Genomic DNA, 27,628 nt, shown 5'->3' with positions numbered 1-27,628 from the left:
AAATATTATCCCATTATATAAAAAGGGTGACGGTGCAGATCCAAGCAACTATAGGCCAGTAAGCTTAATGGTATCACAGGAAATTTAATGGAAGGAATTAGGAGAAGACTGAGCTCCACATAGCAAGAATGGGAGTTTGACTGGACAGTCAGCACGGGGTCAGAAGAGGGAGGTCGTGTTTTACCAACATGCTGAAATTCTATGAGGAGGCAACGAAACTGGAGCATCTGATATTATCCATCCATCCATTTCCTAACCCGCTGAATCCGAACACAGGGTCACGGGGGTCTGCTGGAGCCAATCCCAGCCAACACAGGGCACAAGGCAGGGAACCAATCCTGGGCAGGGTGCCAACCCACCACAGGACACACACCCACACACCAAGCACACACTAGGGCCAATTTAGAATCGCCAATCCACCTAACCTGCATGTCTTTGGACTGTGGGAGGAAACCGGAGCGCCCGGAGGAAACCCACGCAGACACGGGGAGAACATGCAAACACCACGCAGGGTGGACCCGGGAAGCGAACCCAGGTCTCCTAACTGCGAGGCAGCAGCGCCACCACTGCGCCACCGTGCCGCCCTCATCTGATATTATTTATCTGGATTTTCAGAAGGTGTTTTATAAGGTGCCACACGAGAGGTTGGGCATCAGACTAAAAGAAGTGGGAGTTCAGGGTGTGGTGTGCAGATGGGTGCAGAATTGGCTCAGACAAAGGAGGCAGAGAAGGATGGTGTGAGGAACTTCACCAGAATTGGGGATGTTAAGCGTGGTGTCCAGCAGATGTCAGTGTTGAGGCCACTGCTCTTCTTAATAGCTAAGTTTGCAGAAGATACCAAGCTAGGTGGACTGAATTATCACACAGGGACTTGAATAGCAGACAGGCTTGTGCAGATTTGTGGCAATTTAATGTCAGTAAATGTAAAGTATTACATGAAGGAAGTAAAAATGTGAGGATTGAATACACAATGGAAGGTCTGAAAATTGAAAGCACGCCATATTAGAAGGAGTTAGAAGTCACAGTGGACTCGACACTATCAACTGATAGTCGGTGTTCAGAAGCCATTAAGAAGGCTAACAGAATGTCAGGTTATATAGCACTTTGATGTGTGGAGTGCAAGTTCATGGAGGTTCTGCTCAAGCTTTAGAACGCACTGGTGAGGCCTCAAACCACCTACACCTGAACACCAGCAAAACCAAGGAGCTAGTGATGGATTTTAGGAGGCCCAGACCCCTCATGGACCCCCTGATCATCAGAGGTGACTGTGTGCAGAGGGTGCAGAACTATAAATACCTGGGAGTGCAGCTGGATGATAAACTAGACTGGACTGCCAATACTGATGCTCTGTGTAAGAAAGGACAGAGCCGACTATGCTACCTTAGAAGGCTGGCGTCCTTCAACATCTGCAATAAGATGCTGCAGATGTTCTACCAGACGGTTGTGGCAAGTGCCCTCTTCTACGCGGTGGTGTGCTGGGGAGGCAGCATTAAGAAGAAGGACGCCTCATGCCTGGACAAACTGGTGAGGATGGCAGGCTCTATTGTTGGCATGGAGCTGGACAGTTTAACATCTGTGGCAGAGCGACGGGCGCTGAGCAGACTCCTGTCAATTATGGAGAATCCACTGCATCCACTGAACAGGATCATCTCCAGACAGAGGAGCAGCTTCAGCGACAGACTGCTGTCACCGTCCTGCTCCACTGACAGACTGAGGAGATCGTTCCTCCCCCACACCATGCGACTCTTCAATTCCACCCGGGGGGGGGGGGGGGGGGGTAAACGTTAACATTATACAAAGTTATTGTCTGTTTTTCACCTGCATTGTTATCACTCTTTAATTTAATATTGTTTTTGTATCAGTATGCTGCTGCTGGAGTGTGTGAATTTCCCCTTGGGATTAATAAAGTATCTATCTATCTATCTATCTATCTAGGTTCAGAGACGAAAATTCACTTTTCTTACGTTCCGATTGGAAAAGTTGTGGATGACATCTTTGTAGTCTAATCTGGATGCAATGTCTTTTTCTATAGATTGGAGAAGTCAAGCCATTAGGGACTAATGGGCTCTACCTATTTTAGGAACAGATTATACTGGTGACCCTTCTCGGGCGATGAAGGTGGACTATGGAATGTCTTCAAAGATGTACATGTACGGAATTTGACCTTGAAGAGGGATTTTAAAAGGGTTTCTCTTAGAAGCATCTCAAATATATATATATATATATATATATATATACTTACTGGAGAATATAACTTGACAAATCCGCTCGGACCTCAAAAGCGGGGCCCGTTTAGGTGCAGGGCCTGCGGCGGTCGCCCCACTTGCCACCCCCAAACGCCGCTCTTGCCCCCAAGGATCTGAGTTTGGCACCCCTTCTGTAGTGCTAGGGTGTTGTACCGTGTTAGCCATTATTAATGTAGAGAAAAGCCAAGCAAAATGACACCTTTTATTGGCTAACTAGAAAGATTACAATATGCAAGCTTTCGAGGCAACTCAGGCCCCTTCTTCAGGCTTTTCTCTGCACCCCTTCTGTAACAACAACAACAACATTTATTTCTATAGCACATTTTCATACAAAAAGTAGCTCAAAGTGCTTTACATAATGAAGAAAACAAGAATAAAAGACAAATAAGAAATTAAAATAAGACAACCTTAGTTAACATAAAAAGGAGTAAGGTCCGATGGCCAGGGTGGACAGAAAAAACAAAAAAAAACTCCAGAAGGCTGGAGAAAAAAATAAAATCTGTAGGGGTTCCAGGCCACGAGACCGCCCAGTCCCCTTTGGGCATTCTACCTAACATAAATGAAATAGTCCTCTTTGTAGTTAGGGTTCTCACGGAGTCACTTGATGCTGATGGTTATACAGACTTCTGGCTTTTAATCCATCCATCATTGTTGGAACATCAATTGTTGGAACTGTAAAGTCTAATACGAAATTTCAAAATGATATCAAGACTCAACAATATTCCAGATTTAATTTAAATATGACATACAGTATCAAAAGGGTGATGCCTACTTTTTATGTCGAGCAAGACAGAATGGGCAACCACCGCTGCTGCCCTCCATCGCTTACCTCGCGCCAGATGGACGGAGTCCCCGCCGAGAAGAACGCTTTCACGCATGCGCGATTAGGAATGCCCAGAATGGAGGTTGCTCGTGCCCGCCCGCGCGCGCGCGCGCACTGACGTCTCGCGACAGCAGCGTTCCAAAATGTCGTCCACGTATTCTTTGAACGACTAGGAGGTTGGTGTCCAGTGTTTGTTGACGTTTTTTGTCTTGGATTGTGAGTTCCATATTCCGCACGTACTTTGAATACAAACTCCCGTCTTATTTGGCTCCTCCGTTTCCAGATTTCTTTGGGTGAGTAACGAAGATTTTTCTTTTTTTTGGAGGCGTGAGGGGTTATGCACATAAGTTAAACAAAAAATGTAATTGTGTCGCGGAGCGCCAACGCAAAGTCACATGAATGCTGAAGGAGGGTTTTGTTTGCAGATCCGCCAGCACTTGCGATGTAAGAATAAAAATGTGCGTGACTGCACAACTGGCGCGCTCGCAGATAAACAGCCCGCCGCACGTGTTTCCATTGTTTTGTTTCTTGAAAAGGTTAATCCGCCGACCCCCGTAACAAGAAGAAGAGGGGCGGCGGTAGGCGTCCGCACAGCGGGGTGTCCCGCTCGCTGCTCTCAGTCAGAACGTCACGTAGGCGAGTGAACGAAGCGATCTGCGCAGCACAGAGGGGATCCCCGTAATCATCCGTGCGCAAGGTCGGGTCAGCAGCCCGGTAAAGTTAAAGCGGAGCTAGAAGAACATTGAGAGCAGCTTCGGAAAGTCCAGAAAACGGGGGGTGGATTGACAGGAAGACACCACAGAAAGTAGACGAGGGCGCTGTTAGTGACACCAATGGGGCGTGCGACAGTGGCACTTCTTGAGGAATGGCGTCCCGTCCAGGGCCGATTCCACACTTGTGCCCTCTACTGCCGATGTACACCCCAGCACCCTACGCCCCTTTCACTTCTTGATTATTCCGTTTATTTTAAACGCAGTTTATTTTATTGTAACGCTTTTCACAGAGATCAGGCACAGATCTCTGAAGCAAGTTCACAAAAAGTCTAAATTAGCGTAAGCCGCCTTCAATCGGGGAGCTCCTAAGAAATGAGATGAAATACTTCAAAGTGACAAAAAAACTCACTAAACCGGAGAGGCTTGAAACGCTTCTTGAACACGTTGAGGGAAATCCGAATCGAGGTGGGCAGCTCGTTCCACCAGCTAGGAGCTACATATGAAGATAGATAGATACTTTATTAATCCCAATGGGAAATTCACATTCTTCAGCAGCAGCATACTGATACAATAAATAATATTAAATTAAAGAATGATAATAATGCAGGTGAAAAAACAGACAATAACTATGTATAATGTTAAATGTTAACGTTTACCCCCCCAGGTGGAATTAAAGAGTCGCATAGTTTGGGGGTCTGGACTGAGATTTAATACCACGCAGAGGTGGCATTGGGCTCCAGCAGACCTCTGAGTGGTCGAGAAACAGGATTGGACCTCACAGGTTAGGGGCACTTGGCTTTGGTTCAGCAGCCATACCACATGTTGGATGGGAGACCATCTAGGACACGGGTGTCAAACTCCAGTCCTGGAGGGCCGCAGTGGCTGCAGGTTTTCATTCTAACCATCTTCTTCATTAGTGACCAGTTTTTGCTGCTAATTAACTTCTTTTGCCTTAATTTTAATTAGCATGAGTCAGGCCCCTTAGTTGTCTGTTTTTCTTTAATTAGCAGCCAAACAATAATGAGACACAAAACAAGCTGCCACGTGACCAGCTGTGCCAATCACACAGTTTCTGAAAATAAAGGTGATGGCCTCGGTAAGGTCGAACTCTCAGGTCACCAGAACATTTTGACGATGTTCTTAGAAAAAAACAGAAAAATCAACAGTTTTGGAAATGTCTGTTGTGGCAGAATGAGAGCAGCAACACGCCATGGAATTAAAGAAGGAGTTTAATTAACAGCAAGAATCAGCTTCTCATTAAGAGATTGGTTTGGAGTTTGAAAACTCAGTTTAGCTGGTCATCTGTTGGCTAGTTTCACATCTTATTTCTGTTTGGCTGCCATTTAATGAAGAAAGGAATAAATTCAGAGGACTGAATCCATAGAAACAGGGCTATTAAAATGAAAGGGAAAATAAGTTAATTAGCAGTGAAAACAGGTCACTGATTAAGAAAAGGGTTAGAATGAAAACCTTCAGCCACTGCAGCCCTCCAGGCCTGGAGTTCGACACCCCTGATCTAGGAAAATGCTTGGGTTGCTGCTGGAAGAGGTGTTGGTGAGACCAGCAGGGGGCGCTGACCCTGAGGTCTGTATGTGCATCCCAATGCCCCAGTGCAGTGATGGGGACACTGTGTTGTGAATATGGTGCTGTCCTTTGGATGAGACGTAGAAGCGAGGTCCTGACTCTCTGTACTCATAAAAGATCATTGGGCATCTTTTGAGAAGAGTAGGGTTTATCCCAGTGCCCAGGCTAAATTGCCCTCCATGGCCTAGTCATTCTGGCCCCGTAATCAGCACCAGTCTCTAATTTGCTATCTCTATTACCCCCTCACATCAACAACATTTATTTATATAGCACATTTTCATATAAAACATATAGCTCAAAGTGTGCTTTACAGGATGAAAAAAGACAAAATACAGAAATCAAATTAGGCAATATTAATTAACTTAAAATAAAAGTAAGGTCCGATGGCCAGGGAGGACAGAAAAAAAAAAAAAACAATCTGCAGGGGTTCCAGGCCACAAGACCACCCAGCCCCCTCTCTGGGCATTCTACCTAACATCAATGATCTCAATCAGTCCTCGTTGTTTTCAGGCTCCACACCTAACAGCAAGTGAGTGGTGAGCGTACTGGTGCAATAATGGCTGCCGTTGCATCATATAGTGGCACTTGGTGCCACGGCCCACCTGCCAGGTTGTTTTGCCTGCGTAAGGTAAAGTCATCCTTGATGGAGGATCGCATGAATCGTCGGGTAGAGGGGTCCTTTCATCGGATTGGCTGGCCCAGTCTCAGCTGTGGAATGGGCAATTGGAGGAAGCAGCTTGATGGCCGAGGTCTCCAGGACTCCAAACAAATCCAAATCTTATTATGTGATATCATCTACTGTTAAATTCTGCTCCATACTTGTAATATTTTTATTTATTATATTGTACTGAGGATGACTTGTGTTCTGTTCTGTTTATTGTGTTGACCCCCTTTGTTTTGCCACCCACTGCACGCCCAACCTACCTGGAAAGGGGTCTCTCTCTGAACTGCCTTTCCTGAGGTTTCTTCCATTTTTTCCCTACAAGGGTTTATTTTGGGAGTTTCTCCTTATCTTCTAAGAGAGTCAAGGCGGGGGGCTGTTGAGAGGCAGGGCCTGTTAAAGCCCATTGCTGCACTTTTTATGTGATTTTGGGCTATACAGAAATAAATTGTATTGTATATAGGTGGATGCCACACATTAATAAATAATACTAGTAATGCATTTTATGTATAGGGCACTTTACATTAGATACAGTGCATCTGGAAAGTATTCACAGCACTTCATCACTTTCTCCACATTTTGTTATGTTACAGTCTTATTCCAAAATGGATTCAATTCATTTTTTTCCTCAGAATTCTACACACAACACCCCATAATGACAACGTGAAAAAAGTTTACTTGAGGTTTTTGCAAATTTATTAAAAATAAAAAAACTGAGAAATCCCATGTCCATAAGTATTCACAGCCTTTGCTCAATACTTTGTCGATGCACTTTTGGCAGCAATTCCAGCCTCAAGTCTTTCTGAATATGATGCCACAAGCTTGGCACACCTATCCTTGGCCAGTTTGGCCCATTCCTCTTTGCAGCACCTCTCAAGCTCCATCAGGTTGGATGGGAAGCGTCGGTGCTCAGCCATTTTAAGATCTCTCCAGAGATGTTCAATCGGATTCAAGTCTGGGCTCTGGCTGGGCCACTCAAGGACATTCACAGAGTTGTCCTGAAGCCACTCCTTTGATATCTTGGCTGTGTGCTTAGGGTCGTTGTCCTGCTGAAAGATGAACCGTCGCCCCAGTCTGAGGTCAAGAGCGCTCTGGAGCAGGTTTTCATCCAGGATGTCTCTGTACATTGCTGCAGTCATCTTTCCCTTTATCCTGACTAGTCTCCCAGTTCCCCACAGCATGATGCTGCCACCACCATGCTTCACTGTAGGGATGGTATTGGCCTGGTGATGAGCGGTGCCTGGTTTCATCCAAACGTGACTCCTGGCATTCACACCAAAGAGTTCAATCTTTGTCTCATCAGACCAGAGAATTTTCTTTCTCATGGTCTGAGAGTCCTTCAGGTGCCTTTTGGCAAACTCCAGGCGGGCTGCCATGTGCCTTTTACTAAGGAGTGGCTTCCGTCTGGCCACTCTACCATATAGGCCTGATTGGTGGATTGCTGCAGAGATGGTTGTCCTTCTGGAAGGTTCTCCTCTCTCCACAGAGGACCTCTGGAGCTCTGACAGAGTGACCATTGGGTTCTTGGTCACCTCCCTGACTAAGGCCCTTCTCCCCCAATCGCTCAGTTTAGATGGCCAGCCAGCTCTAGGAAGAGTCCTGGTGGTTTCGAACTTCTTCCACTTACGGATGATGGAGGCCACTGTGCTCTTTGGGACCTTCAAAGCAGCAGAATTTTTCTGTAACCTTCCCCAGATTTGTGCCTCGAGACAATCCTGTCTCGGAGGTCTACAGACAATTCCTTTGACTTCATGCTTGGTTTGTGCTCTGACATGAACTGTCAACTGTGGGACCTTCTATAGACCGGTGTGTGCCTTTCCAAATCAGGTCCAGTCAACTGAATTTACCACAGGTGGACTCCAGTGAAGCTGCAGAAACATCTGAAGGATGATCAGGGGAAACAGGAGGCACCTGAGCTCAATTTTGAGCTTCATGACAAAGGCTGTGAATACTTATGGACATGTGTTTTCTCATTTTTTTTATTTTTAATAAATCTGCAAAAACCTCAAGTAAACTTTTTTCATGTTGTCATTATGGGGTGTTGTGTGTAGAATTCGGAGGAAAAAAATGAATTTAATCCATTTTGGAATAAGGCTGTAACATAACAAAATGTGGAAAAAGTGATGAAGCGCTGGGAATACTTTCCAGATGCACTGTAGATAGATAGATAGACCTTTATTGTCATTGTCACTTTTACAAAGGAACAACGAAATTGAAGGTGCAGTCGACTCAGTGTGAGGAATAAGAGTTAAAAAGATAATAATAACAAACCGAATAGTAATAAAAGTACTTTACAAAATATACAAATTGCACTTGTTGACTTAAGGTCTGTATTGTACATTGGTAGAATGATACGGAGCAGTTTAATTCTGAGTTCAGGGTCATGATTGCTTTTGGATAAAAGCTGTTTTTAAGGCGGGTTCTCCTGGTTTTCATTGCTCTGTATCTCTTGCCCGATGGCAAAAGCTGGATGAGACAATGACCGGGATGTGCTGAATCCTGTGAAATGTCTATTGCTTTTTTGCGGCATTGGGAGGTGTAGATTTGTTCCAGAGTGGGGAGGGTACAACCAATTGTTCTCTCCGCTGTCCTGACGACACTGTGGAGTCCTTTCTTTTCTGAGGAAGTTCAGCTGCCGTACCACACACACAGTCCGTATGTGAGCACACTCCCGATGGAACAGTGATAAAATGCAAGGAGTAGATTTTTGGGGAGATGGTTCTTTCTGAGAATTCTCAGATAATACAGTCTCTGCTGTGCCTTCTTCAGCAGCTCCTTGGTGTTGGCGCTCCAGGTCAGGTCATCCTCCAGCTCAATACCCAAAAACCTGAACGCTTATTAGCAGTAAATCTCAAAGTGCAACATAAAAAGTTTAAACAAAGACAAAGCAAGATAAAAACAGAGATAAAACAACAATAATGATAGCATTCTTGTTAATATGTTTTCCTAAATAGAAAAGTCTTTAGCTGTTTTTTACAATCTGCTGTGTTCTCAGGCTCTCCGGTAGGACATTCCAGAGCCGTGGAGCAGCGGCTGCAAAGGCTTGGTCTCCCATTGTATGAAGTTTGGTCAAAGGGGGGGCAAAGGCGGTGGGTATTTGTAAAACGGAGGTTTCTTGTAGTGGATTGTAATATAAGGAGTTCTTTAAGATATTGTGGAGCATTTCCATGGGTACACTGGTGAGTAAACAAACAGAGTTTGTATTCGATACGGAGATGGATAAGGAGCCAATGAAGTGACCAAAGGATTGGTGAGATGTGTTCATATTTCCGCACCATCATCAGGATTCCTGCAGCACTATTTTGAATTTGTTGGAGCTTTTGAAGGCTCTTGTTGGGTATCCCGATGAGGAGTGCATTACAATAGTCCAGTCTGGATGAGACAAAGGCATGAACCAGCTTTTCAGCATCACAGAGGGAGAGGTAGGGATGGAGTTTGGCTATGTTTCGGAGATGAAGGAATGCAATTTTACAAAGGTGATGGATATGTGTATCAAATGACAGATGGGAGTCTAACTTGACACCCAGATTTGCAACAGAAGGGGAGAGGGTAATGGTACAGTCAGAAAAGGACATACAATTTACAGAGGAACGAACCATTAGTGTTGGTTGAAGTGGTTCCCTTGTGTCTAAGCACTTTGAGTAGCAAGAAAGTGCTATATAAATGTAAATAGTTTTTTATTATTATTATTTTGGTGAGTGGTACAGGTGTAGCTCAGGTCTGAAGACAACTGTTGGGTCTGTTTGTGCCAAGCTAGAAAGTCTTTTAACTTGAAGCAGCCATTCACTTGTACTTAAGGTTGTTTATGTGGTTCGCTGTGAAGCAGCTAAATTAAAGTAATAATAATTCATTACATTTATATAGCGCTTTTCTCAGTACTCAAAGCGCTGTCCACACAGGGATGAACCGGGAAGCGAACCCACAATCATCCACAGTCTCCTTACTGCAAAGCAGCAGCACTAGCACTGCGCCACCTGTGAGGATACAGATTAATTATCACAATAAAGCATCATGCTTAGCAAAAAAACAATATGGGCACCATCAAGAATCATCATGGACATAACAAAATAGACTTGAGTTATTGTAAGCCTCCCTAATTCAGGGTGTTCATAAGAACTATAATAATTTACTTCACGGTTACAAAAACATAACAATTAGACAGAAATTCACCAAATAAGACCGTCTTCAAATATTTGTTAAACACACAGAGGGAGACTTGAATTGTAATAGGAGGTAGAAGTACATATTAAATGAGAATAGTCGCACCAGATATTCATGCTTCAGTTCAAGTGTTTAGTCTGAAGATTCTTTATTGTAACAGAAATGTATTTTTTTTGTCACCCTGTGATAGAGATCTGTAGAGAGTTAGATCAAAGATAACACAGTATTTATTCATAATCACTGACCCTGAAGTAGTCTAAAATGAATACTCTGCTTGCTTATATTTGAAATGTTTAACCTTCTGGGAATGGCGCTTCAAGGGCTCAGACCACCAGTGAAGAATCAACTATCAAAGCATAGTTGTAATCGGTAACTTCAAAACAGCATTAAACGTCACTCCACTTGCCTGTATTACCGATCCCCATTTTTTTGTAGTTTTGTGAAAGTGAATAATTTTGACCTCTTATATGCCATTCGCAGGTGCGCCCTTGGTGTGCTTTGAGGTGGCATAAAAATATAAGCTAAGATAGGCGGGTGGGGGCACAAAAAGCTCAGCGTCTTGCTTGACTAGACATCAAGACGAGTCGGTAGGCATAGCATATGTGTGAGTCAGTAGGCACTAGACAAAAAGCAAAACAAAGTGATTTCAAAGCATTCAGAAAGAATTCTAATGAACACAAAATACAATTACCAAGCTTTACTAATTATATAATGCATAAATATAAAGGTATAATAGATTACAGGCCAAATTTCCCCCTGGGGACAAATAAAGTGCTACCTATCTGTATTTGCAAGAAAAAACAAATGTGGTCTGATCGTGATCAACGTCACGCAGGCTGACTAAACTAATGACACACAGACAGTTGAACTTTACACGTCTTTACTGAGCACACTGAGCTATCATTCACGCTGCAGGCTACAGAACGTAAGTGAACCCGTGATTTGCATTTTAACGTGCAGATCCTCCTTTAGCAGCAACAACCTCCAAACATTTCTTGTAGCTTCTTCTAAGACTTGCACGATGTTGACGATGAATTCTGGACCATTTCTCAGTACAAATCCATTTCACTTCATCAGTATATCTGGGCTTTTTTGACTGCACATCCCTCATCCTGTCCTGCCACTGCGTCTCGATCAGATTAACATCAAGACTCTGATGTTGGCCATTCTTTTTCTTAAGTTGATTTACTTGTGAGCTTTGGGTCATTGATTTGTTCCATCACCCAACCTCTCTTAAACTTGAGGTCATGGTCTGCTGCCCTTACATTCTCTTGGAAATGTCTTGATACTCCTTTGTTCCCTCGATGATTTCAAGGCGTCCAAGCCCTGAGGCAGCAAAGTAGGTGCAAACCCTGAAGCTCCCTCCACCGTATTCACATACCTGGCATGAGGTTTTGGTGTTGGTGTGCAGAGAGCCCGTTTTCCTCCACATTTGTGTCCTATCTGTACACAGAACATTTTCCCTGAAGTGTTGTTGAATATCCAGGTATGCAAACTTGAGATGTGCTGTAATGTTTTTTTTTTTGTTTTGATACCAGTGCCTTCTTTTGTAGTGTCTTTCCATGAACACCCACCGCTTTTTTTTTCAGGCCTTTTGCTGTTACCCTTGGGGATCTTCTTTTGTTGTGTGCTGAAGATTCTCTCCTTGAAAGAAGGCTCCAGGAGTCGGAGGATAGGCAAACAGAGAAATTAGCTTTATTGCAGTATGCAAGAATACAGACCCGCCTAAGCCCAGAGTCACTAGATGTATGACCATTTCTTATCATCCTGACCTCATTTGCTGCTTATCCTGACTCCATGACCGTAGCTGTCATTTTCTAAGCTTTCAGGTAGCCACCAATATTTCTTAAACCCTTGCCTCCTAGCCTTGTCTTTCTGCCCCCCTTATCTTTTAACCTGTATACGTTCCCTCCACCAGGCCTCAAGCTGACCTCCATTCATCTGTCTCCAGGTCCCTGGCCCCTCAGCTTAGTTAAATATTGGTGGCTTTTTCCTTAACCTTTATTTTAAAAGAAATATGGGCACATGCCTTTATTAATCCACCACTCAGCCTACATTTTCCTTATTTCTTGTCTATGATCACATTAATACATGCTAATACATATTTGAGATATAATTGTTATCTTCCATACTTTCAGGTTTGCCCTTTGTTCTTTTGCAGAGAGTTGCATTCCTCAGTATTTCCCATATTTTGACAGTTTGTCTGGAGCGATGAACACCCAGGTTTTTAGCAATGCCTTTGCAGTCTTTTCAAGCTTCATGCATCTCCATAATGCATCTTCTAAGGTCCTTTGACAGTTTTTTGGATCGAGGCATGGTCCACACTAACCAGTCAGATTTATCCATAGCCAGGCTTTGTACGCCTTTATTTAATGGGCAAGGCACCTGTACAACCCACACTTCCAGTCTTGTCTCCTTCATTGAAACGCCTTTGAGAGAAGCCCTTAACACAAAGGGTCACTTACTTTGTCTGGCCTGCACTGTGAATGATGGCTCAGTGTACTCAATAAAGACATAAAACATCCAGCTGTTGGGTGTTATTAGTTTAGGCCGGGGGGTCTTCAACCTTTTTTCCCCTGAGAGCTACTTTTACAAAATGAAAATTGCAGAGAGCTCCTCGTGTTTTCTAACGTTTCTTTCTCATTGCATATTTCAACCCAAACAAACTGAATACGCTCGTTTTGCCTGAACATTTACAAAATATTGGTGTCCACAACTCACATTTTGCATTAGAACATCACAAAAAATATTTAGTTCACCTGCAAGTGCATTTTGTATGTCTGTATGCATTTTCTGGTGTATCTCACACTATTGAATTCAAACATGAATGCTGTCAAAACCAAACAATGCAATTCCAAATCCACAGATGTGACTTATTCATTTGTCATTCTGTCACATGTCACTGTGTCACTTTATTTACATGTCCAGTTGCATGTGTGATGTGTTTTTTAGTTAGTGACATGACTGGCACTGAGGTGTATGATGGAGTGGAGCCCCTTAGGTTCACTGTTTGTCTGTCAGTTGTGTTCTGAACTCTGATTTCATGACATTCATGTCAGACTCTCAGAGGTATGGAGACCCAAATAAGGTAGACATTTTCAGAGCTGCTTGGTGAAGATTCTTATAGTTATCTGGCTCTACTACGCTCCAGAAATGCTGAGAATGCTGGTGAGACTTTAACTGCACATTATTTTGAAGGTTTACTAATATATAATATACTAACCAACTACGCCGCTTTTTTAATGATTGTTAAGCACAGGGAAAAAAATGAACATTTGAAAAATCCATAATTTAATAAACCACCAAGAAAAATAACATTGCAACAATGCACGCTACGAACCAACATACAATCATCGTTCAGTACGCACTGCCTGCTCATGTGCCGCCCCCAACGCTTTTTCTGCTACAGTCCACATGCACCTCTGAGCCAAGTTGTCTTTTTATTGTCCTTTGCGGTTCCGGCTGCTTTTCTATATATAATCCACCAAGTCACCCGACCATGGTAGTAGCGAGGGGGGGAAGGGTGTGTATAAAGGGCTGGGACGTAATCGGTGTGAGCGTATGACCCGCACTTACTGGGAATTCCTTGTTCGTGGGGAACAATTGCAAGCCCCGGTCTCCATCACGAATGGGGTTCAACGGCTTACCCACGCCTGTCGGCGCCGGGTAGTCACACGTTGATCCATTAAGTGTAGCGCGCGTGCAGTACCTGACATCCAAGGGCATCACAGACGTGTTAATGCTCAATCTCACGTGGCTGAAAGCCACTTGTCCCTCTAAGAAGTTGGATGCCGACCAGTTGGTGATCGCGTAACTATTTATCAGTAGGGAGTCTCATTCATTTTCGGATTTTACCAGACAAATCGCTCCACCAAATAAGAACGGCCATGCACCACCACCCAGAGAATCGATAAAGAGCTATCAATCTGTCAATCCTCCCTGTGTCCGGGCCGGGTGAGGTTTCCCGTGTTGAGTCAAATTAAGCAAAATTTGTGTGTGGTGAGTTGTTGCGTCTGGGCACATGAGCAGGCACTGTGAATGCCTTGAGAGCGTGGGTGGACGCGTGCCGGGGAATAATAAGTATATATCTTCTTAGATATAGAAAGCATCTGATGCGGTGTTTGGTGAATTTTTGCAGTTTGTGAGTTAGCACCTGTGATGGTTTTACACTCCAGTACATTGCGGTGAACGCTGGTAACAGGCGGGTAGGCGTTCTCGTCCCATGTTCTTAGAGTTGGTGGGCATGTCTCTGTATCGGTTTGAGTTGTTAGGCGGTGCTCTGTCATTTGTATCCCATGGTCGGACGACTTGGTGGATTATATATAGAAATATATTGAAATATATTGTGTTCCAGAGCCACCCGCGAAATAAGAAAATCCGCGAAGTAGAAACCATATATTTATATGGTTATTTTTATATTGTCATGCTTGGATCACAGATTTGCGCAGAAACACAGGAGGTTGCAGAGAGACAGTAACGTTATTCAAGCACTGCAAACAAACTTCTCTCTTTTTCAAAAGTTTAAACTGTGCTCCATGACAAGACAGAGATGACAGTTCTGTCTCACAATTAAAAGAATGCAAACATATCTTCCTCTTCAAAGGAGTGTGTGTCAGGAGCAGAGTCTGTCAGAGAGAGAGAGGAAAGCAAACAAATCAATAGGGCTGTTTGGCTTTTAAGTATGCGAAGCACCGCCGGTACAAAGCTGTTGAAGGCGGCAGCTCACACCCCCTCCGTCAGGAGCAGAGAGAGAGAGAGAGAAAAATCAATACGTGCCCTTTGAGCTTTTAAGTATGCGAAGCACCGTGCAGAGTGTCGCTTCAGGAAGCAGCTGCACAAAAGATAGCAACGTGAAGATAATCTTTCAGCGTTTTTAGACGAGCGTCCGTATCGTCTAGGTGTGCAAACAGCCCCCCCTGCTCACACCCCCTACGTCAGGATCAGAGAAAGTCAGCGAGAGAGAGAGAGAGAAAAGTAAGTTGGGTAGCTTCTCAGCCATCTGCCAATAGCGTCCCTTGTATGAAATCAACTGGGCAAACCAACTGAGGAAGCATGTACCAGAAATTAAAAGACACATTGTCCGCAGAAATCCGCGAACCAGCAAAAAATCTGCGATATATATTTAAATATGCTTACGTATAAAATCCGCGATGGAGTGAAGCCGCGAAAGGCGAAGCTCAATATAGAGAGGGATTACTGTATAGATAAAATCCAATGTCTCTCTATCTGTCTGTTCGCTTTTCACGAGAGAACTACTTAATGGATTTAGATCGGGTTTTTTTCTGTAATTTGCTTGATCATTCCAGTTGACGTTGGAACTTCTCTCATTTCACTATGTATCAGAGTTTGTTTGCGGTGCCGATTTATTTGAACGAATCCAAGATCTACGCAACGGGCCGCAAGGGGCTGTCCTCACTCACTCGCCAGCTTCGGTGCGTATACCTTAACTCCGCTTAGCTAGCAAATGAGAGAACAGTTGAATTCAACTTTGTTTGATATCTCTTATTTATATTTCTCTTCTGGTTCATCCTGCTTCCTCTTCAAAAGCGGTCCCGCCCACACGGCATTTCTCGATTCCTATTCCTGCTCTTCCAAACCCTTTTCCACGCTGCTCGAAGCCTCCCATACACCCCCACGCCACTTTTCTCAATTCGTATTCCTCCTTTGGACTACCGCGTTCCCCGCTTCTCTCTCATGACCCCATTGGTGTCACATCACCACCCTATATCTAGCCTGACTGTGTCACCTTTCACTTCAGCCACGTGTGCTCCTGGGAGTCTTTTCCGTAGCCTGCTACAGGAAGGTTACTCTTGTTGACCACTGGCTTTGGTTTCGCTTCTTCCTATTTTCGTTATACTGTGACAGTTGTTTCCTAAGCCTTTGTTATAAAATGAACGACAGTATCCCTAATTTCCGCCAAATACTGCCTGTCATCTTCTGTGGTTCTCGAGCCCTCACCGTTGCCTCTTCCGTAAACAAACACAGGCTGTGGAACGAAATGAAAGTCCTAAAACTCACAAAAAATATGAAAGCACTTGAAAGTGAAACTTAATTTGTTCAATAGCTTCTTCAAGTTGGGGAAGGTAAAACTAGAGACACAGCAGAACTACCTTATCAGTGTTTACCACAACAACAAGACCCAGTTGCTCAACTTTACGGTGATATTAATTTCTCGACTGTGACTCCCCAAGAACTTGCTACAAGACCAATACTGAGCGTCACAAACAACGATTCTCTACATATTAACAACAGAGTTCTTGATCTTATACAGGGTGGAAAAGTGACCTTCAAGAGTGTAGATACAGTAGTCAGTGACGATCCTAATGATCAACTAACGTACCCACAGGAGTTTTTACACACCCTCACACCAACTGGCATGCCTCCCCATATCCTTCATCTGAAGGTAGGAGCTGTAGTTATGCTCCTCCGAAATATTATGCCATCAAAAGGTCTTTGCAACGGAGCAAGACTCATCATTACCCGAATACATACAAATATTATTGAGTGCAAACTGATCGCTATCCAAAATTCTGAAACAATCTTCATTCCCAGAATCTCTCTCCTTTCTTCCGACACCAGTCTCCCTTTTAAATTTAAATGCACACAATTCCCACTCAGACTCGCCTTCTCCATGACTATGAACAAGTCCCAAGGACAAACGTTTGTAAAGATTTGCGTTAATCTACAACAACCAGTCTTCAGCCACGGTCAGTTGTACGTGGCTTTTTCTAGGGTTAGATCTTTCGACTCATTATCTGTCGTCTCCACCAAAACACCTATTCACAACTGCGTCTTTCAAGAAGTATTTATTTCTTCTTGATTTCTGAATTCCTTTCTCACCGTTTTCCGTTCCTATTCTTACACCGCCCTATGCTACGGCGGGCGTCGGCTAGTTTAAAATAAAGTGTGACTTAGGTCTTGATGAGTTTGAGTCCGGATATTCTCTTAAGTGTATGCCACATTGAAAAAAGAGATTGCAATTCAGATTGTGGATCGTGATTTGATTTTTTGGAAAGGTCGCCCACCCCTAATGTGACTAATCAAGTTTTCAAATTTATGTAGGATTCATTAACTCTTTGGAGGGCTACCGGTACCTCGCGAGCGACATGTTGGAGACCCCTGGTTTAGGCAGATTATGTTTGTCTGGAATTGTGACTTGGAAGATCAACATTTATTTGTACAGCACGTTTTCATACAAATGATGGAGCTCAAAGTGCTTTACAAATACAAAAATAAGATCAGACCACATTTTAGTAGGAATCAATGCAGAAACCAAGGGAATTCCAAAAGCTTCAGTTAGTTTTTCTTGCAATTGCGTCTGTCTGAACATACGGTAAAACTGTTTTACAGAAGCTTATTCCTGCCACTCAAACATTATTTACTGCATTATTTTGCAAAAGTATTGTGTTATTCTGTGAAGATATTACCAGCTGCTTCTGATATTGTGCACATACATGCTTTAGTCATCCAGTGACAGCTGTTCGAGGGGGGTGATTAAGTGTGCTTGCAGTCAAGTGACAAGAACTGAATGATAGATGAACATAGTTTATGGAAACGAAGGTCTGGGATGCGGTCTGCATATTTGTAGCTGGAAATCCAGAAAGGGGGAAAAAGAATTGCGTATCTTAAAATAGTTTTTTATTCCTAAGCTTTCAAGTCCTATCAGGAGTCATCATCAGAGGAAAATGATTAGATATACAGGAATCCTAGGCAATATATATCAAATATGGGGGGGGGATTGATCATAAAGTCTTATTTATTATGTGCATGTTCCTCTTTTTAAGCCTGCTTATGCTGAGTTCATGTCCAAATGTCTGTTAATGGTGTTTTCATTGGATAACCGCGATTCAGCCAGTTCTCTGGCACTTGTAGTGTTCTCCTTGAATTTTACTGGCACTGAGTCCCATTTAAATGTGTGTCCGGTCAATCTTGTATGTGTGTAAATCACAGACCGTAGGTCCTTCCTTTTTACAGCATTGCAATGTTCTCATATACGAGTTGCGAGTGTTTTTGATGTTGGTCTTACGTATAGATCTGGGCAGGAGCCACATGGTGGGCTGTAAACCACGTTCTGTCTCTCTGCTGCCAGTGTATACAGTGCATCCAGAAAGTATTCCCAGCGCTTCATCACTTTTTCCACATTTTGTTATGTTACAGCCTTATTCCAAAATGGATTAAATTAATTTTTTTCCTCAGAATTCTGCCCTCAACACCCCATAATGACAACGTGAAAAAAGTTTGAGGTTTTTGCAAATTTATTAAAAATAAAAAAATTGAGAAAGCACATGTCCATAAGTATTCACGGCCTTTGCCATGAAGCTCAAAATTGAGCTCAGGTGCATCCTGTTTCCCCTGATCATCCTTGAGATGTTTCTGCAGCTTCATTGGAGTCCACCTGTGGTAAATTCAGTTGACTGGACATGATTTGGAAAGGCACACACCTGTCTGTAGAAGGTCCCACAGTTGATAGTTCATGTCAGAGCACAAACCAAGCATGAAGTCAAAGGAATTGCCTGTAGACCTCAGAGACAGGATTGTCTCGAGGCACAAATCTGGGGAAGGTTACAGAAAAATTTTCTGCTGCTTTGAAGGTCCCAATGAGCACAGTGGCCTCCATCATCCGTAAGTGGAAGAAGTTCGAAACCACCAGGACTCTTCCTAGAGCTGGCCGGCCATCTAAACTGAGCGATTGGGGGAGAAGGGCCTTAGTCAGGGAGGTGACCAAGAACCCGATGGTCACTCTGTCAGAGCTCCAGAGGTCCTCTCTGGAGAGAGGAGAACCTTTGAGAAGGACAACCATCTGCAGCAATCCACCAATCAGGCCTGTATGGTAGAGTGGCCAGACGAAAGCCACTCCTTAGTAAAAGGCACATGGCAGCCCACCTGGTGTTTGCCAAAAGGCACCTGAAGGACTCTCAGACCATGAGAAAGAAAATTCTCTGGTCTGATGAGACAAAGATTGAACTCTTTGGTGTGAATGCCAGGCGTCACGTTTGGAGGAAACCAGGCACCGCTCATCACCAGGCCAATACCATCCCTACAGTGAAGCGTGGTGGTGGCAGCATCATGCTGTGGGGATGTTTTTCAGCGGCAGGGACTGGGAGACTAGTCAAGATAAAGGGAAAGATGACTGCAGCAATGTACAGAGACATCCTGGATGAAAACCTGCTCCAGAGCGCTCTTGACCTCAGACTGGGGCGAAAGTTCATTTTTCAGCAGGACAACGACCCTAAGCACACAGCCAAGATATCAAAGGAGTGGCTTCAGGACAACTCTGTGAATGTCCTTGAGTGGCCCAGCCAGAGCCCAGACTTGAATCCGATTGAACATCTCTGGAGAGATCTTAAATTGGCTGTGCACCGACGCTTCCCATCCAACCTGATGGAGCTTGAGAGGTGCTGCAAAGAGGAATAGGCCAAACTGGCCAAGGATAGGTGTGCCAAGCTTGTGGCATCATATTCAACAAGACTTGAGGCTGGAATTGCTGCCAAAGGTGCATCAACAAAGTATTGAGCAAAGGCTGTGAATACTTATGGACATGGGATTTCTGAGTTTTTTTATTTTCAATAAATTTGCAAAAACCTCAAGTAAACTTTTTTCACGTTGTCATTATGGGGTGTTGTGTGTAGAATTCTGAGGGAAAAAATGAATTGAATCCATTTTGGAATAAGGCTGTAACATAACAACATGTGGACAAAGTGATGAGGCGCTGTGAATACTTTCCGGATGCACTGTATATTGCCTTGGATTCCTGTGTGTCTAATTGTTTTGAATGGTGGTGCCTCACAGCGCCAGGGTCTACATGGGGTCTGCATGTTCTCTCTGTGTATTAAGTGGCAAGTATGCTTAACTGTAGATGATTACTTGTTTTACTACTGAATACTGGAAATGTGTCAGCAGTAGTTCTCAATCACTAAAGTACATTAGTCCTTTATGTGCTGTGAAGTAAATAACTGAGATTTGAGGTATGAATAATGGCCGCTGTGCCACCAGAGTACACAGTTTCAAGATATCGATAGTAAATAACTGGATTGAATGAAAAAAATAAAACAACTTTATTTGTAGTTTTCTGTTACTGTATTGCATGTAGCGCATTCTTTTCTGACTGGCTATGCCATCATGACCTGCATGGTGCTGGTGGGCCATCCGCCCATTTTTTTTTTTCTTGCCTTACACCCGGTGTTGTTGGGATAATCAAGGACGTCCTGTGACCCTCGGCTGGGTGCATTAAAAGTGCTTCTCCTCTCATGTAGGATTAAGTGTGTCCTTACACCGTCTGTTCAGTTCTTGTCACTTGATTGCACGCGTCCTCACTAGTTGTCACTAGAGAACTGAAACACGCACGTGCATGATGTTAGTACCTGCAGCGGGTGAAATATTTGCAGAATAGCATAATGCTTAGAGAAATAACACAATAATTATTGCAAAGTAATGCAGTTTTTTGTGAAAGATCACAATGGTTATTGTGGAAAAATGCAATCCTTTTGTAAAATAAAGCAGCCTCTTTATGTTTGGAGTGTCAGTGATAAGCCTTCGTACCAGTTTTAAATTGATTATAGATACCAAATTCTGCCCTTATTTGACTTTCTTGATGTAAAATATGGGAGGAAACCATTTGATTCTACTTTTGTGCACCTTGGCCCAAATAATTCACACGGGGCTTATTAAAGGCACCACTCAGTCATGTTTATTATATCTTTGATTAAAAAAATAAAGTATATTATTTTTCAGTAGGCATACTTGGCACAGTCAGAGGAGAGCCTTGCAGCTGCGCTTTTTGTCTTAAACTGTTTTACAGTCAGTGAGCCATTTTTACCTCTGATTGAGCACATTGTTATATAGTTGTGTTGTTTTCATTTTATTTTTGGTCATTCAGCATTCAGACAAATGCAATAGTGTGAGATTTACTTTTATAAGAAAGTATTGCCTTTGCTCAGGTGAGAACGTGGAATGGTAAAAAGTAATTACAAATTATATGGTACCAAGCTTTATTACCCATGATGCTTTTGCATTTAGTAAATAAGTGTCGTTATGTCCCAGGGCAGCTTGGGACCTCGACAGAAATAGTAACGGAAATGTTTGATTGGCAGAAATGTTAAATGTAATGGGCAGGAATCGAGTGTGGAGTTCGTAGTGGAAAGTCAAGCATGCTAAACATCACCCCGCCATCTTAACCGCGTCTCTGTCGACAGATCACACTGTAGTGTTTCCTTCCACTCACTGTTTTGAAACGGTTGCTCTCTTGTCTGTTTATGATTTAAAAGAGCAGTGTAAATGTAAAGTGGGGGAAAGGAGGATTGTGTTATTAAACTAAATTTGCTTGGTGATTCCATTTGTTTATGAGATTTTAGTTAGCTGTGTGGTTGTGGTCGTGTGCTCCCATTTCTAAGCTGCAGGAGGCTGGTGGTGGTGGTGGTGGTGGTGGTAGTGGAGTCGAGCCGAAACCTGGGTCTCAAAAACCTGACTTGAGCAGCTTCAGATAAGATGGAGAATTGGGGTCTGGAAAGTTGTGATGTCAGTGAGTTGATGAGAGATTACACACTCCAGAGACAAAATGGCCTCACCTGTGGCAGTGTGGCACCTTTACACAACTAATGTGCTGTCTTATATCTAATATGTGTTTGTGTGTGTGGTTTGACAGTTCATTATTTAAACCTTTTTACTTTTATACCTCTCTTTACATTTTAATAGATTATTTCTAATTTGTGCTTCTGAGATTCCTGCCACATTGATTTGGTTATTAAAGATGGGTAAGAAGTAGGCCTGGATTTCTTTCTTGGTTGAATGGCAAGCGTGCTAACCATCACGGCCTGAGAGACTCGGTTTTCTTTGATGGACCAGACTGCCGTATTTCACGCCCCTCATTCTGTACCTGAGCTAACAGTCAAAGCAGAAAGTTAATGTCCAAAAGCAGACTTACAGTGAGAAGTTCCTGTGCACCAGTTTTTCAAGTCTGTGGTTTGGAAGCCAACGCTGTGAATAAAACCCAGAGATAGTGGTTTGTCGCTACAGAGATTTATAAATAGTTCCGTTGTTGCTATAACTTTAAAAGCTGAACTCTTATTTTGTCGTTTTTTTTTTATTTCACTTTTTATTCTTTGCAGTTTCCTTCCTTAATTATATCCTAGTAAAGACAATTAGTGACAAGCAGAGAAGACACCTTGGCAAACAGCAGTGAATGCTGAAAGGCTACAGCTACTTGAGTTCCTACCTGATAACGTACTGATTAGGAAATGACAGGTGAACACCCAGAAAAGCAGAATGATGACAATCATGTCAAATTGGCTTGAAAAATGGACGTATTTGGGAAGTTTTTAAGCTTTTCCTTCATGCCCCATAGCCGACAATGTGTAAAGCACCAGTGCGTTCAAGATATATTTTTTTTTTTTTTTTAGAACATTAGTGGATCGAGACGGTGACTTTAAAATAAATTCATCAAGAACATGGGGACACAGTTGGAAACTCATTAAGTGTAAATTTCACACACACATTAGGAACATTAGAACAATCGAGACAAGAACAGGCCATTCAGCCCATCAAAGCTCGCCAGTCCTATCCACTTATTTCTTCCAAAAAAACATCAAGTCGAGTTTTGAAAGTCCCCAATGTCTTACTGTCCACCACACTACTTGGTCGATTATTCCAAGTGTCTGTCGTTCTTTGTGTAAAAAAAAAACTTCCTAATGTTTGTGTAAAATTTACCCTTAATAAGTTTTCAACTGTGTCCATGTGATCTTGATGATCTCATTTTAAAGTCACTGCCTCGATCCACTGGACTAATTCCCTTCATAATTTTAAACACTTCACTCAGGTCTCCTCTTCATCTCCTTTAAAGGCTCAGCCCTTTTCATTTTTCCTCATAACTCATCCCCTGTAGCCCCGAATCAGCCCAGTCGCTCTTCTCTGGACCTTCTCTAGTGCTGCTATGTCCTTTTTGTAGCCTGGAGACCCAAACTGCACCCAGGACTCCAGATGAGGCCTCACCAGTGTGTTATAAAGCTTGAGCAGAACCTCCTGTGACTTGTACTCCACACGTAAAGGCGCTATATAACTTGACATTCTGTTAGCCTTCTTAATGGCTTCTGAACACTGTCGGGAAGTCGATAGCTTAGAGTCCACTGTGACCCCTAAATCCTTCTCATAAGGTGGACTCTCGATTTTCAGACCCCCATTGTGTATTCAAACCTCACATTTTCACTTCCTATCTGTAATTCTTTACATTTACTGACATTAAAGTTCATTGGCCACAAATCTGCCCAAGATTTGTCCTTCTGTAATGATATAACGGATTCCAAATTATCTGCTAATCCACCTATCTTGGTATCATCTGCAAACTCAACCAGCTTGTTACTTATATTCCTATGTAAATCATTAATATTTATTAAAATTATTTAGTTAGAGTTGTGTGTGGCAGGGCATATACAGGTTGAGCCAAAAAGAAGTACCGCCTTACAGATGTTTATTCTACAAAAACATTACAAGATAAAATAAATTTCATTACGACACAAGACAGGGGATACACAATTGATTTTTTTCACTGTGTTTTCAAAATGATGTCTTCAAGGTAGTGGCCATCATTAGCGACACACTCTTTGAGACGATTTCTGAACGTTTGCATGACTCGTTTGGCCATTTGAAAAGGAATAGCGGCAAATAGCGTCCTTGAGGGCTTCAGGGTTTTGAGGTCACTGTGTGTGGATACCTTTGACTTGACAAGAAATCGCACAGAGCGAGATCAGACGAGCGTGAAGGCCACCTGACATCGCCGCACAGGGAGATCTTCTTCCCCAGAAACATCTCCCGCCAAACTTGCATGGATCTCCACACCGTATGAGCTGTCGCTCCATCCTGTTGAAACCAGGCATCCATCACCTCCATTTCTTCCAGCTGGGGCCACATGAAGTTCTCTAGCATTCCAATGTAACATTCTGAAGTGACGGTAACTGTTGCTCCCCTGCCCCCCAGCCAAAAAAAGACCTACAATGCCAAATTCTGTAATGGTGCACCAAACTGTGCAGGGGTCTCTGAAGTTCACGATGGTTGGTTTCAGCCCAGTAGTGAAAGTTTTGCTTATTTATGCAACCATTTAAATGGAAATGTGCCTCGTCACTGATGTCACATGACGATGGCATCTCAATAAACGGTTTTCAGAATGTTGGCGCGCAACTCTCTACGGCTCTCCCAGTCTCTCTCAGTGAGTTCCTGCACTACCATCATTTTGTATGGATGGAAATGAAGGTCCTCGTGCAGAATCAAAGACGTGTTGGAAGTGCTGATGGCAGAAGCGCACTGAACTTCTAGGAGACTGCAAAATGGATGCCCTTACAGCTTGGATGTTTTCAGGCATTCATTTGTACAGTCTGAGGACGGCCTGGAGATTTTCTGTTCAATGTTGTACCCATCTGTCTAAATTAAGCCACCCACTGTAGAACTGTTTTCTGATTTGGGACGTCACCATTAGGAGGAATGCTGAAGTGTGTTTGGAAGGCGTGTGGCATAGTGATGATGGATGTGTCGTTTTTGAAGAACGCTTCAACAGTGAAAGCACAGTGCGTACCGGACCTGGGCATGTTGCTGACTGAAAGCTACATGGGATCGCCTATTAAAGGACCACCACCCACCCCACCCCACTACCTCGCTTAATGACCTTAAGAAATGTGGTACTTCATTGTGAGTTACTCTGTATAACAAGTTTGTGAAGAAATAACTTTGGCTTGAAAAAAATTGAACCTGTCTTTTAATAGCCAGCTGATGCCTACTCCATATGCTGACGTCATCTCCGAACAGCACGACACAAACTTGACAAAGTGATTTTCCTGACAAACTTGATTGGAAATGTGTGCTGTGATAAAATCAGCAATACTTTGAATTGTCTTGTTATTCACAATTTCATTTCGCAATCATTTAAGACTATTTTATTTTTTTAATATTTGTTTTAATTCGTATCTATTGTTCAGTTAATGACGAGAAACTGTTAAGTGATAATGCTGGGTATGTGTGCGTGGTAAAATAAATTGGGCTGCCCACGATGATCATGTCATTCTAAAATCCTCCCATTTGCTGTTAGCCTATTGTTATCCTCTCCCTCTGCCACAAATGAAATCCACGTCCTGATTTATATGGCAACACGCATAACAACATAAGAAATTTGACAAAGGAGAGGAGACCATCAAGCCCGTTTGTTTAGCTAGTAGCTACGCTGTCCCTGCATTGCACTTTCAATATTCAAAAATAAAGCCGCAGTTCAGCCCCTGTTGGAAGGCCCCTGGGGTCAAACCTCACTCCCGTGGAGGATTTTGCTGTGGGTGAGGATGACGGGAGGGTGTCATTTAACAAGGACCGGCCTGTAAGTTGTTGTTTGGAATTGATTAGATGGCAGGCTTCTAATGAGCCTACAGGTGCCATTACTCAAAGTGGAGTGCAGTCTGCGGCACCAGTGACGTTTTGGAGGATTGAAGAACATTAGCCTTTGTCACTGAGAAAACGTTTTATTAAGGGTAAATGTATTTTATAGTTTTACTTACCAGCAAATTAAAAAAAAATAAACCCTTCATTGTGCACATCTTGTAATAGCCAGATGGTACTCTGTATGCCACAAGGTGTTGCTTAGCTGCCTCAGTTGCCAGGTGTGGCCGTAATTATTTTTTAGTGGAACCTGAATTAGGCCTGAATAAGCCTGGCTTGTTTGATCTAGCAGTGCCTGCCTACTCAATGGAATAAACCCCTGGTGTTTGCAACAGCCATTAGCTATTGCTCCGTTAACTCAAATAGAGCACACTCTATAGTCTTTTGAAATAAAAATTGTAGTGCTGCTACATGATTAATGTCATCATAAATGTATTTTGTGCCGAGTCTTGTCTTTCATCATGTTGTCCTGTTTACATGGTCTGCGTGTATGTAAATATGCTCCCCTGGAAACAAAAGGGGAAGGATGACACTGTGGAACCGTGGTCCCTCATGATAATTGGTCCTGTCAATCCCATCACCTGCATCCGATCATTCGCTATTTAAACGGAGGGACAGAAAGAAAAAAAACAAACATCCCGTTCTATTAGACCGCCAATTTGCTACAAAGACAAAAGAAAGCACTGATCCAAATCATTCACCCCTTTGTCTACCTGCCACTTTCAATGCCCGGCAACAACATCTGTGCACCGCAAAACCCCGGGGTTCTGCATTACACCACGGACCGAGGACTAGCACGGCGAGACTGTTTCGATAGATAGATTAGATAGATAGATACTTTATTAATCCCAAGGGGAAATCCACATTCTCCAGCAGCAGCATACTGATACAAAAAACAATATTAAATTAAAGATTGATAATAATGCAGGTAAAAACAGATAATAACTGTATATAATGTTAACGTTTACCCCCCCCCCCCCCCCGGGTGGAACTGAAGAGACGCATAGTTTGGGGGAGGAACGATCTTCTCAGTCTGTCAGTGGAGCAGGACGGTGACAGCAGTCTGTTGCTGAAGCTGCTCCTCTGTCTGGAGATGATCCTGTTCAGTGGATGCAGTGGATTCTCCATAATTGATAGGAGCCTGCTCAGCGCCCGTCACTCTGCCACAGATGTTAAACTGTCCAGCTCCATGCCAACAATAGAGCCTGCCGTCCTCACCAGTTTGTCCAGGCGTGAGGCGTCCTTCTTCTTAATGCTGCCTCCCCAGCACACCACTGCGTAGAAGAGGGCGCTCACCACAACCGTCTGATAGAACATCTGCAGCATCTTATTGCAGATGTTGAAGGACGCCAGCCTTCTAAGGTAGTATAGTCGGCTCTGTCCTTTCTTACACAGAGCATCAGTATTGGCAGTCCAGTCTAATTTATCATCCAGCTGCACTCCCAGGTATTTATAGGTCTGTACCATCTGCACACAGTCACCTCTGATAATCACGGGGTCCATGAGGGGCCTGGGCCTCCTAAAATCCACCACCAGTTCCTTGGTTTTGCTGGTGTTCAGTTGTAGGTGGTTTGAGTCGCACCATTTAACAAAGTCATTGATTAGGTCCCTATACTCATCCTCCTGCCCATTCCTGATGCAGCCCACAATAGCAGTGTCGTCAGCGAACTTTTGCACGTGGCAGGACTCCGAGTTGTATTGGAAGTCCAATGTATATAGGCTGAACAGGACCGGAGAAAGTACAGTCCCCTGTGGCGCTCCTGTGTTGCTGACCACAATGTCAGATCTGCAATTCCCGAGACGCACATGCTGAGGTCTGTCTTTAAGATAGTCCACAATCCATGCCACCAGGTATGAGTCTACTCCCATCTCTGTCAGCTTGTCCCTAAGGAGCAGAGGTTGGATGGTGTTGAAGGCACTAGAGAAGTCTAGAAACATAATTCTTACAGCACCACTGCCTCTGTCCACGTGAGAGAGGGATCGATGTAGCATATAGATGATGGCATCCTCCGCTCCCACCTTCTCCTGATATGCA

General features: G+C 43.4%; 1 protein-coding gene across 1 annotated transcript in view; it reads left to right on the top strand.

Annotated features, from left to right (window-relative positions):
- The first annotated feature begins 3,184 nt into the window (after nucleotides 1-3,184).
- znf414 (zinc finger protein 414) overlaps nucleotides 3,185-27,628 on the top strand; it is an 82,256-nt gene continuing 57,812 nt past the window's right edge. The window contains exon 1 of the mRNA XM_028816659.2: nucleotides 3,185-3,362. The gene's annotated coding sequence lies outside the window, so the exon portion shown is untranslated. The remainder of the gene's footprint in view (nucleotides 3,363-27,628) is intronic.

Source organism: Erpetoichthys calabaricus, chromosome 12 (genome assembly GCF_900747795.2).
Source record: "Erpetoichthys calabaricus chromosome 12, fErpCal1.3, whole genome shotgun sequence".
Classification (NCBI taxonomy): Eukaryota; Metazoa; Chordata; class Cladistia; order Polypteriformes; family Polypteridae; genus Erpetoichthys; species Erpetoichthys calabaricus.
Note: the sequence above shows the minus strand (reverse complement) of the source record. Positions and strands in the feature narration are given on the sequence as shown.